The sequence below is a fragment of the Schistocerca piceifrons genome, unplaced genomic scaffold, assembly GCF_021461385.2.
Source record: "Schistocerca piceifrons isolate TAMUIC-IGC-003096 unplaced genomic scaffold, iqSchPice1.1 HiC_scaffold_961, whole genome shotgun sequence".
Taxonomy (NCBI): domain Eukaryota; kingdom Metazoa; phylum Arthropoda; class Insecta; order Orthoptera; family Acrididae; genus Schistocerca; species Schistocerca piceifrons.
In genome coordinates, this window is record NW_025729236.1 from 1,512,501 (window position 1) to 1,522,500 (window position 10,000).

The following is a 10,000-nucleotide window of genomic DNA, read 5'->3' on the forward strand; positions in this document are numbered from 1 at the left end:
TAAGCCGCAGGCTCCACTCCTGGTGGTGCCCTTCCGTCAATTCCTTTAAGTTTCAGCTTTGCAACCATACTTCCCCCGGAACCCAAAAGCTTTGGTTTCCCGGAGGCTGCCCGCCGAGTCATCGGAGGAACTGCGGCGGATCGCTGGCTGGCATCGTTTATGGTTAGAACTAGGGCGGTATCTGATCGCCTTCGAACCTCTAACTTTCGTTCTTGATTAATGAAAACATACTTGGCAAATGCTTTCGCTTCTGTTCGTCTTGCGACGATCCAAGAATTTCACCTCTAACGTCGCAATACGAATGCCCCCGCCTGTCCCTATTAATCATTACCTCGGGTTCCGAAAACCAACAAAATAGAACCGAGGTCCTATTCCATTATTCCATGCACACAGTATTCAGGCGGGCTTGCCTGCTTTAAGCACTCTAATTTGTTCAAAGTAAACGTGCCGGCCCACCGAGACACTCAATAAAGAGCACCCTGGTAGGATTTCAACGGGGTCCGCCTCGGGACGCACGAGCACGCACGGGGCGGTCGCACGCCTTCGGCTCGCCCCACCGGCAGGACGTCCCACGATACATGCCAGTTAAACACCGACGGGCGGTGAACCAACAGCGTGGGACACAAATCCAACTACGAGCTTTTTAACCGCAACAACTTTAATATACGCTATTGGAGCTGGAATTACCGCGGCTGCTGGCACCAGACTTGCCCTCCAATAGATACTCGTTAAAGGATTTAAAGTGTACTCATTCCGATTACGGGGCCTCGGATGAGTCCCGTATCGTTATTTTTCGTCACTACCTCCCCGTGCCGGGAGTGGGTAATTTGCGCGCCTGCTGCCTTCCTTGGATGTGGTAGCCGTTTCTCAGGCTCCCTCTCCGGAATCGAACCCTGATTCCCCGTTACCCGTTACAACCATGGTAGGCGCAGAACCTACCATCGACAGTTGATAAGGCAGACATTTGAAAGATGCGTCGCCGGTACGAGGACCGTGCGATCAGCCCAAAGTTATTCAGAGTCACCAAGGCAAACGGACCGGACGAGCCGACCGATTGGTTTTGATCTAATAAAAGCGTCCCTTCCATCTCTGGTCGGGACTCTGTTTTTTTTTTTTTTTTTTTTTTTTTTTTTTTTTTTTTTTTTTTTTTTTTTAAAAAAAAAAAAAAAAAAAAAAAATCTTTATTCTCAATATTCTTATATCATACAAACAACCCACCACCTTATACAATTAGTGGGTCCTATTTGATACATTTGTATTTTATATTAGTACTACAGCTAACACAATTTGTTACTTTTCTGTTGCTCACACTATGGGCACTTCTGTCTATTTTCCTACATTGTTATATTCTACTTATGCTAAGCTACTTCTACCTGCAGCGTTTACATTTGTGCCAGAATAGTATAAACCTACATTGTTGGCCTTGTTCACCGAGCTAATCCCGGTGAACGTGCCCCTGGCACCAGGCTGGCCGGAGTTTCAATACGCTGCAGTACTATACTAATGGTTTCTATCCTAGCTTATCCTACGTCTACTCTATCTTAACCTAGTGTCGAAGTTGGTGAGTGTCTCAATCGGTAGTTGGGCGCACCCTACCTCCTAATCCCAGGCATGGCGGATTCCAGCCGTAAAGCGGCTGGCCAGGTCCTCGCCTCGGCGGAACAGGTTAGAATGCGCAGAGTCTAATTTGGGAATAGTTAGGTCTTAATTGTTGTTCCTTAAATAGTCCCTTATCACTTTGAGTGATATTTCGTTAGATAATTTATTCAAGATTGTAAAGTGGTCCTCATGCCTGAGCAGGTGATACGTGTCGTGATTTGGTAATTGCTGACGAAGTTGCGCGGCTACATCGTCGAAGAGGTGGCACTCATACACCACGTGTTCCGGGGTGCCTGGTGTGGCCCCACAGTCACACGCTGGTGTCGCCTGTTTCCCAAACCGGCATAGATATGCCGGGTAGGGTCCATGACCTGTGAGGAAGTGCAGCAGTCCTCGTGATGGTGTGAAGTGCTTTAGTTGTAACCTTTCCCTAATATTGGGCAGCAGTTCATGTGTTCGCCGACCGGTTTCCTCTTTATCCCATTGTTCTTGCCAAAGTTCTTCCCCCCTTCGTTTGATTTCAATTTTGTTCCCCACGTATATCCCCATCAATTCAACTACTTTGTCCCTGTTTCCCTTTTTTATCCAGTACCATGCTGCCTGCTCCCGGATTTTAATGTCGAGCGGGCAGAGCCCCATCAGTACTGTTAGGGCTCCTCCAGGTGTAGTTCTGTATGCTCCCACTGATCTTAGTAACATGCTCCGCTGCACTCTTCTCACAGCCATGGCAGGCATAACCCTCGTGAGTCTGTGGGCCCAGATTCCTGATCCATATCCTACAATTGAAGTCAATATGCTATTATGATATAATTTGATTAGTTCTGGTGGTAGGTGAAATCGCTTGTGTCCAATTGCAATGAGATGATTTAATGTTTCCAAGGATTTTTGTGTAACGGTATCTATGTGTGATGTATATGTCCACCTCTCATCGACGACTACGCCCAGGTATCGCGCTTCATGGCGTCGAAGAACTGGTGAGCCGTCTATCCTCACAGTTGGATTTCTAACTAGTTGTCCTTTTAAGAGTAGATATGTAGATTTTGTTGGAGAAATCTTCATTTTGGACAGGTGGCACCATGTACTTAGGATTGTTATAGCCCTTTCAATTTTCGGCTCTAAGTCTTCGCGGCTACGGCCACCAACCAGCAGGAGGAGGTCGTCCGCGTAGGCTATGCCCTCTAGCACATCGTCGCTGTTCTGAAGGTTGTCCAAAAGAGGTTCCATATTAACATCCCAAAAGAGTGGCCCCAGGACTGACCCCTGTGGACACCCCTTGGTGATCTTTTTGCTTACTCTTCCGCTAGGGGACGATAGCCAGACCTCCCTATTCTCACAATAGCTCCTGAGACAGCCATATAGCGACGCAGGGCACTCCTTCTCTCGCAATCGAGAGAAGAGCGAGGGCCACCACAGGCTGTCAAAGGCGCCACTGATATCCACCATGATGCCGACCACGTATTTGTGCGGGGTAGAGGCGCAGACCTCAGCAGCCAGGGCGATGGCGTCAGACGCCGATCTCCCTGTCCTGAAACCGAATTGTCTGTTACTCATCCCGCACAACACTCGATGTGCTGCCAGTCTGTCTGCCAGCAACCTCTCAAAAAGTTTCCCCAGTGTGTCTAATAGACATATGGGCCTGTAGGATTTGGGTTCTCGTGGATCTTTGTCTCGACTTTTCTTGATTATTACAACTGTAGCCCTTTTCCATATTTGGGGGAATTTCCCGAGCCGCAGACACTCGTTGTACAACTTTGTGAGAGGTGCCACCAATTGGGGAGCCAGGAATTGCACCACCTCCGCGGTGATGCCGTCTGGGCCTGGAGCCTTGCCTCTTTTAAGGGCTTTTATTTGTGTAGCTACTTCTTCCTCGGAGAAGGGATATACCATATTGTTGTTTCGGTATTCCTCTAGATCTTGTCTCCGAATCTGCTGCTGTGCCTCAGAGTCCTCATTTTCGCCATCGTCAGGCAGCAGGACACGGAGGAGGACCTCAGCAGTCTCCTGCCAGGTTTCCGTCATCCTGCCCTGATCCCTGACGGTGGACAACACCATGGGTGACCTGATCTTTTCCCGCACCAACTTATATGGTACACCCCATGGGTCTGTAGCTAGTTGCGTTTGTACATACTTTTCCCAGCTCTGTAGCCTCACGGCTTTGAGCTCTTGCTGGAAGTGCTCCTTGGCCTCTCTATATCTCAGCAGCCAACGTTGCTTTTCTTCCCAGACGACACTTCGCTGGTAGTACCTCCTGGCCCTCCTGACAGACTGGCGCATCTGTCCCAGCTCGGTTGACCATGGTGACGGAGAGGCCGCTACGGCTCTCCTCCTGGTTGGTACAGCGGCCTTTACCGCCCTTACGACTGCTTTCACCAGCTCCTCTGCGTATCCCTCGACATTTTCGTCACCGTCGGGCAATGTCGGTATTTCACACTCCCTTGCCAGGCGATCCCAGTCAGCTCTGTTGTAGTTTAGCTGTGTCTCCCACCCCATGTCCCAGCGGCATTCTTCGTCTCCCAATGAGAATGTGATAAGATTGTGGTCACTGGTTGTTACCTGGTCCCAGACCATCCAGTTTGTTACTTTGGTGGCGAGATTGGGCGTGACCAATGTAACGTCAATGTTGGTGCCCTCGCCCCCACCTCCTGCGTAGGTGGGCGGGTTTCCTTGCTTATTGGCGACCATTAGCTGTAGCGCCATGATGGTCTCTTCAGCCTTTTCTCCTCGGTCATCTCGTGTGCCGCTGAACCACAGGGGGGACTTGGCATTTATGTCTGCTGTAATAACACATCGACGTCCCCGCAACGCCGTGGTTACTTGCGTAAGCTTGTCAAGGAATTCATCTATTGTCCGGCCGTACTGGAAGTACATGTTTATGATGTATAGTACTCCAGCTGGTGTTTGTAGTTCCACGACGTTGCAGTGATCGTCGGAAAACTGGGAGAGAACTGTGGCTCTTAGCGCTTTGTTGATGATCATTATAGCTGCTCTGGGTTCTGCTCCACTGTGAATGACCTGCCAACTTGCTGCCGCAAATGGGATTCGCCCAGCCAGGGAGTATGGTTCCTGCAAACAGAGCACATCCAGACTCCTCTCCTCCACGACTCTGCGGAGTTCCTGCATGACTAATTTGCTGTTATGTGAGTTAATCTGTCCTACGTTTAAATGGGTCTCGTGCATAATATGTTCTTATATGTGATTCGGGCCAGTTCCTATTCCAGTCGTGGGCTATTCTTCCATTTGTTATGACAGATTGACTGTAGAGTTCATCTAGATCAAATTTCTCATTTCGTCTGTCAAATACTTTTTTGATCAGGTCACGCAGGGCTCCAAAGTCGGTGGGGAGATTCATTGTCTTCAGCTGTATTCTGTCGACAGCCTCCATCACCGAGAAGGTGACGTCTCTGCCGTATTCATGACCGACACGTACCACATGCCTCAGGGCTGTGGTGAGGACCGCCGGCTCCTCCAGGCGTGCTAATTGTAGTGCGTGTTCTAGGTTGGGGTATACCCTTTTGGGATCTACGCCCAAACCTTTTTGTATACCAGAGTTGGTAGAGGAAAATGTACTGTCTATTACATTGACTTGTATGTCTTGTTTCTCTGGTACGTTCGTCTGTGGTTTTGCCACAGGATGCCCTTTTGGTCGTTCTAGCTCTTTAAGCGACCCTAGTCCCCGTCTTGGGGGAGAGGAAGCACCAATGTAACCACAGGGGTCCGTTTGTACACCAGCATCTTTCGTGTCTACTTTCATGATTCGGATATTGGTAACTCCTTGTAAGAACTCCCTAAATCTGCTGGCCCTTAGTGCATCCCTCGCCCTTTTACTCGGAGACTTCCTCTTAGGCTTCCTGCCGCCTGATATGGACTCAGCCATAATCAGTTCTCGAGATAAGTCTCTGTTCTAATAACCTATATGTGGGGCAATTTCTTCCCGTGGCATTACAGTTCTTTTTTCCTCGTCTTGTACAAGGGATACATATCCCTGTTTTGCCACACGTTTTCCTGGTGTGATCTTCTGCACCACACCTGGAGCAAGCCGGCTTTCGCTCACAGTGTTTGTGAACATGATCGAGGTCTCCACAATTATGACACCGGGGAACTACAAGGTAGTCCCTAACGTTTATCGAGTGGAACCCCATGTAGATTCTGCCCATAGTAGTGAGCTTACGCCACATATTCCCCGAAACTTCAGCTACATGGTGTACAACATCGCGCTCTCTGGGTCCAGTTCTAAATCGTAATTTGAACTCTTTTTTGAAATCGTCCAGACTCATGTTCTCAAAATTTTGTTGATTTATTGTCTCATAGATGTCGTTTTCATTTATTGCAGTGGGTACGTCGTATAGGATTACTAAGGGATTCCGCTTTTTGGGCGGTTCACACTTGACAACCTTTTTGAGTTTTTCATGTTTTAATATTTTGTCCCTGTCCTCTTCAGTCGCAACATCTACTATAACAACGTTTTTTGTTGCCTTTACCTTGTTTATTTTTATTTTGTCTGCTGCAGGATTTATGGTAGTTGTAAATAATTCCTGTACTTTTTTGATATCCTGGCCTGGCAGGGGTCTTAAGAAGACAGCCGTGTCAGGCTTTTTGGATACCTTTTCAATTGTCTCTTTTGTGGATTGTGCTTTGGTGGCCGCTTGTGCGACCACTCCTGCCCACGTTTTGGTGGGCTGTTTCCGTAGTCGTTCATTTTCCTTTTCCAATTCCTCGAGTCGTCCCTCGAGCTTCGCGCTAGCGATAGCCCAGGCGGCGAGCTCCTTCTTAATTGAGAGTACTGCTGTGTTACTAATTTTACCGTTTTTGATACTAGTGTCCAACAATTGATTTATCTTAGTATGCCATTCTGTCACGTTCTCTGCGTTCTGCCCCAGGCCCTCTTCAGGGGTGGGAACAGTAAGTGTCGAACACCTCGAAATAACACTCGACTCACTCGTCTCTTGGTCAGCCATGATTTATTGACGAGTGAAAAAAGTTGGGAGCCCGTCTCTTGCCCCGGACCGGCTCCTCTGGCATGGGGGGGGACTGTTGCAGCTCGCCCACCGACCTCGCCCCTAGGTCAAGGGCACTCCTGAGCTGCAGGGTTCAGCGCGCCGTTGCCAGCGCACTGGTCCCCGTCGAAGGCCTCGTCGTCGACGATTTCACTCGACGCTCCTCGGCAAGTGCACCCCGCACTCCGGAGAGGCGGATGCACCCCTCGCCCTTCGCCGCCTACTAGCCCGAGTTTCCACCTGAAGGCCAAGGACCCACTCCTACTCAGGTGGTGGGTCGGTCCCCCAGTCGTTCGGCGGTCTGGGCCCATCTAACCTAGCCCAGGCGATGTCACCACCTCCTGGGTTTGGCAGAACACGCCCCGGTTACCCAGGGGCGCGGCGAAGCACCCTTGCCGACTCGCGCCGCGATCCCGCGCCGACGAACGAGGTCGCCGGCATGCAGAGCACCTGCTGGTCTGTGCCCTGCGAACAGAAAGGGACTGGTGTTCGGTCCCTCGACACAGCTCCCCCTGTGCCACGCACCCTTCGCTTTCGCATCGGGTTGGGTCGCAGCTCTCCCTTTTGACGCAAGGCAGAATGCCGAGCTTGACGTCTGGCACCACGGGAAGGCGGAAAGAGCTACTTGGGAAGGAGAGGCTGTAAGAGACGCTTCACTTCCCCGAGTGAGGACTGCCGCGGCACGCCCGACTGGAAAGCGATACGCCCCAGTGCGAGCCTCCGTGCCTTACGGCGCGCCGGCAACGGGCGGGCCCGCGCCGAAACGCGCGTCAAGCGACTGACCTCACGCCAGACACTCTGTTTGCATGTATTAGCTCTAGAATTACCACAGTTATCCAAGTAACGTGGGTACGATCTAAGGAACCATAACTGATTTAATGAGCCATTCGCGGTTTCACCTTAATGCGGCTTGTACTGAGACATGCATGGCTTAATCTTTGAGACAAGCATATGACTACTGGCAGGATCAACCAGGGAGCTGCGTCAACTAGAGCTGAGCAGCCGGCCGCCCGGGAGTGTGTCCCGGGGGCCCGCGCGAACACGCAAGCGTCCGCTCAATCATTCTGCAAACAGGAGGAGGCTGAGCTCCCCTGCACAATACACCTCGAAACCCTCTCAGGTCCCGGCGGCGCGCAGCGCCGTCCCAAGTACTTGGTCGGGTTCGAGAGAGGCGCAATCGCCCGGAGTTAGGCGAGTAGACGCTTTCGGTGCGACCACCCGTGCTCCCAACTGAGCTTGCCGCTGCCGACAGAGGCCCGGGAGCGTGCTGTCGTGGCATTGCCGGCGGGAGACAACACGCGCCACCTACGGTGACCGGCAGCTCCAACGCCAGCGCCACAGAAGGACAAAAGCCCCACTTGGGTGCCGAAGCGAACTCTCCCAGCACAGCGCACGCGCCAACACATCCGCACAGCTGCGATACAAACCACCAGCGAGAACCGCTGGGGCGACCGAGCAGCAGACGGCGTCGCGGCGCCGAGCGCCGGGCGGCGGCGCATCCTCAACGCACACAGTCCTCAATCGGACCAGCACACTGAAGATGTCCACCGCGCTTCGCACCGGGCCCGCGAGGACCTACTTTGGCCGCACGGCGCCGCGCGCAGGGTGCGCCGGCGCGCAGCTGCGACGCCTGCCGCGTCCGTCGGCCGGCGCGCCTGCCACTGGCCGCCCCCACCAGCCGGCTGTAGCGCGTGCGCCCACGCACCGCGCGGCCAGCACGCCGGGAGGCGCCCCCTCACCGGCCGGGGACGGTCCCACCCAGCCACCGCCGCGTATCGCTTCACACCCAGATGCCGTTCAGTTTCATCGGCATGGTGGGTATCGCTGGAACAACCGGTTAGTACCTCAACCTATCGTCGCCATCACCGATTCACCCCTAGCGAGAACAACCGCACCACAACGGGTTACCATTTCTTCATTTGCGTAACTTCACCAGCAAACGTAGGCGTCCATCGCCATTAGCAACTTCAACGATTATTGCATGCCTGTGTCAGGTGTCACGCCACACTACGTCTGCCCACATACACGCAACAAAATGTGCACGCCTAGACAATACGTGGAAGGTGGCCCCCGTACGTATGCGATGTCCATTGCTCGAACGACTGTCAACCGGCCTCTGTAGCATGTCGCAGATATGGAACGCGGTGCACCATGCTATCACGGTGTTTGAGGAGAGACGACTAGGTCCGAATACATCAACACACAGCTCATGCTGATCGCCATCCACGGCGTCCGTTCCTCCCACACGTCTCTATGGCGTACCACACTGCAATCCAGCTCTCATAGGGAGACGACACGTAGCTGCGTGCACAATATTTGCACTGTATGGTCCGCCGTTTTTGGGCGCAGTCGTTGTACGGTCACACATGTGCCACGATGTATCATTCAGTACATAAGGACGAATGTGCAGTACAGATTGTGGTTTATGCGTACGACATCAGCGGACAGTTGACACAGGCCGCACCACAACGTAGCCTGAGTACGTCGCATGCGAAGGGCATTGAACATGCAAACTTCTCACCAACCAGCTTGCGAAGGCAGGGGGCAAGGTGGGGACGTGGGGAGGGGTGGGGGGGGGGGGGCGGCATGTACGTCCTGCTGCCATCCACATAACAGTGTACAGCAGGAGCATGTGGAAAGTCAGCAAGACTTGCAAGGTGTTTAACATGAAGCGATACACAGGGGAGCGGGCAGTGCGAGTAGCGAACTATATTGCGAGGGTTGCGGGTGGGCAACACTACACTAATTGAACGAGTCGTATAACAATTACAGAGCAGGTTTAGGCGACAACGTGGGTTACGTTAGCGGACAACGTGGGTTACGTTAAGGCACAACGTGGGTTACGTTAAGGCACAACGTGGGTTACGTTAAGGCACAACGTGGGTTACGTTAAGGCACAACGTGGGTTACGTTAAGGCACAACGTGGGTGACGTTAAGGCACAACGTGGGTTACGTTAAGGCACAACGTGGGTTACGTTAAGGCACAACGTGGGTTACGTTAAGGCACAACGTGGGTTACGTTAAGGCACAACGTGGGTTACGTTAAGGCACAACATGGGTTACGTTAGGGCACAACATGGGTTACGTTAGGGCACAACATGGGTTAGGTTAGGGGACAACATGGGTTAGGTTAGGGGACAACATGGGTTAGGTTAGGGGACAACATGGGTTAGGTTAGGGGACAACATGGGTTAGGTTAGGGGACAACATGGGTTAGGTTAGGGGACAACATGGGTTAGGTTAGGGGACAACATGGGTTAGGTTAGGGGACAACGTGGGTTAGGTTAGGGGACAACGTGGGTTAGGTTAGGGGACAACGTGGGTTAGGTTAAGGCACAACGTGGGTTAGGTTAAGGCACAACGTGGGTTACGTTAAGGCACAACGTGGGTTACGTTAAGGCACAAC